This window comes from Mesoplodon bidens (assembly GCF_964165515.1).
Source record: "Mesoplodon bidens genome assembly, chromosome: 1".
Taxonomy (NCBI): Eukaryota; Metazoa; Chordata; class Mammalia; order Artiodactyla; family Ziphiidae; genus Mesoplodon; species Mesoplodon bidens.
Genome location: NC_138176.1, coordinates 128,522,309 through 128,525,161, shown reverse-complemented (window position 1 = coordinate 128,525,161; position 2,853 = coordinate 128,522,309). Strand labels below are relative to the sequence as shown.

At 40.6% G+C, this 2,853-nt stretch overlaps 1 pseudogene across 1 annotated transcript; it reads right to left on the bottom strand.

Moving 5' to 3' along the window:
• Positions 1–477: 477 nt before the first annotated feature.
• LOC308621401 (importin subunit alpha-1-like) lies at positions 478–2,317 on the bottom strand (annotated as a pseudogene). The gene has a single exon. The product of its transcript is annotated as an importin subunit alpha-1-like (transcript).
• Between the last annotated feature and the right edge of the window lie 536 nt (positions 2,318–2,853).

The window sequence follows — 2,853 nt, the reverse complement described above, 5'->3', positions numbered from 1 at the left end:
CATTCATTTTTAGACTCTTTTCCCATATAGGTCATTACAGAGTACTGAGTAGAGTTCCCTGTGCTATATACAGTAGTGTGTATATGTCAATCCCAATCTCCCAGTTTATCCCTCCCCTTCTTCCCACCCTAGTAACCATAAGTTTGTTTTCTACATTTGTGACTCTATTTCTGTTTTGTAAATAAGTGCATTTGTATCATGTTTTTAGATTCCACATATAAGCGATATCATATGATATTTGTCTTTCTCTGTCTGACTTACTTCACATAGTATGATAATCTCTAGGTCTGTCCATGTTGCTGCAAATGACATTATTTCATTTTTTATATGGCTGAGTAATTTCCATTGTATATATGTACCGCATCCTCTTAATCCTTTCATCTGTCGATGGACATTTATGTTGCTTCCATGTCTTGGCTATTTTATTTTTTATTTTCTTTAAAGAAAAGAGTGGAATTTAATCTTTATTCACAGGACACTGCAAGATATGAAATTCGACATAGAAATAAGAAACCCATTGAGAGGAGAAGCTTCATACAGTATGTACAGTTTGGAACTGTTCAAGTATAGTTTCTTTGTAAAAAGTGCTACAATAACAAACCACGTGTAAAGAGTTCTTAGTAGAGAAACAGTAAGACAGACTTCTACCAGACATAGTACACAACAAACAACTTTATGCCTCAGATGTACAATCTAAAAGTTGAAGGTCCCAGCAGTGCCATCCTGAACTTGGAATGTATACCCTTCAGAGGTAGTTTCTGGCACAACATTTTGATCTTCCTCTTCCTCCACAGAGAAATACTTCTCAATCAAGTTTAATGAAGCTTTGTACACAGACTCATTTTCATGGTTTTGTTGAGCTTCAATTTTGTCCAAACCTCCACATTCTTCAATCTTTATACTAAGTTTCTCAGTTTCACCTATCTTCTCAGCAGTCTGAAAGATATTTGAGATGGCATCCAGAATAACCAGAATAATTTGTGTCTTTTGCAGTTAGGAGGTTCATCAACGGTTCTATTATGCCACAATGAAAAATGTATACTATCTGCTCAACTGTTCCACCACTTGTGTAGTTGGTCACAGCCCATACAGCTTCCTTTTGTGTCCTAAAGTCGGCCTTGGAGAGAACACCAACAAGGAATGGGACTAATCCATGATTTACAACTTGTTGTATCTGGTCCTGGCGGCCAGCCATGATGTTTGACATTGTCCATGTAGCTTCCTTCTGAATATTAGTTTTGGAGTTTGTTAGCAGGCTGAGAAATGTGGCAAGTACTCCTGCATCTATTACAACCTGAGTCTGTTCATCTGTCCCAATGACAATATTCTCTATGGCTCTTAGCGTGAGAGTCACAATTGGCAATTCAGTAGCTCCTAAAAGCTTCACAAGTTGGGGTACAACCCCAGTTTTCACAACCATTTCAATCCATTAATTTGGACTATTGGTAAGGTAGGAAATAGCCCAGCAGGCATCAGCTAAAACTTCTGGATCATGGTGATGCAGGAGACGAACTAAAGTAGGAAAAATTTGCTCAACAACATCTAAGGGGGGGTGCAGGATTCTTGTTGCGACAAAGATTTGAAAGTGTCCAGGTAAGATTATGTAAGTAACCTCATGCTAGCGATGACAAATCAGGAACCACCAAAAGTGCCAACAGTGGGTCAACTGCACCATGCTTGATAACCATGTCTCGGAAAACCGAGCCATCACCTGCAACGTTTCCTAGAGCCCATACGGCTTGTTCACTGATGTGAGCATGGGGAGATGCCAACAGGGAAATGAATGCTGGGATAACACCTCCATCTACCACAGCCTTGGTCTGTTCTGATGTCCCAGAAGCAATGTTAGTGAGGGCCCAAGCAGATTCAAACTGAATGGGACTACAATCAGTTCTGCCCAAGAAGGACACAAAGTTTGGAATCAAGCCAGCCCGGATTATGCTGACTATATGGGGCTGTTTTTCCCTAGAAAGCAGTTTCCTAGCAGCTTGAGTAGCTTGGAGCTGGCTTTCCAAATTGTTGCTATTTATGCCTTTGACAATGTCATCAACAGACCGATTTACAGTGCCCTGGTTGTTGTGGTTTTCCTGCAGTGGCGAAGCAGCATCATCTGGAAAAGAGCTGACATTTCTCCTTTTCAGCATCTGGTCGCCATTCTTAGCTTTCCTGAGCTCCACATTAACTTCTATTTGGTGCCACCTCATTTCTGTACTGTCTTTCCCCTTGTTCTTGAATCTGTTAAGGTGGGCAGATGGTGAATTAGCATTCTCATTGGTGGACATCATTATGAGAAAAAGAGAGAAAGCTACATGGCCGGCTCAAGCTTCCACAGGAAGTGGTGTGGGGCACACAGGCTACAGATCAACTGCTCTCAAAACGTCCACTATGGTCAGCCCGAGGACGGTGTCTTGGCTATTTTAAATAGTGATGCTATGAATACTGAGGTGCATATATCTTTTCAAATTATGGTTTTCTCTGGATATATTCCCAGGAGTAGGATTGCTGGATCATATGGCAGTTCTATTTTTAGACTTTTAAGGAACCTCCATACTGTTCTCCCTGATGGTTGTACCAATTTACATTCCCACCAACAGTGTAGGAGGGTTCCCTTTTCTCCACACCCTCTCCAGCATTCATTCTTTGTAGATTTTTTGATGATGGCCATTCTGACCGGTGTGAGGTGATACCTCATTGTAGTTTTGATTTGCATTTCTCAGATAATTAGTGATGCTGAGCATTTTTCATGTGCTTTTTAGTTATCTATATGTCTTCTTTGGAGAAATGTCTATTTAGATCTTCTGTCAATATTTGGGTTGGGTTGCTTGGTTTTTTTGACATACAGCTGCATGAGCT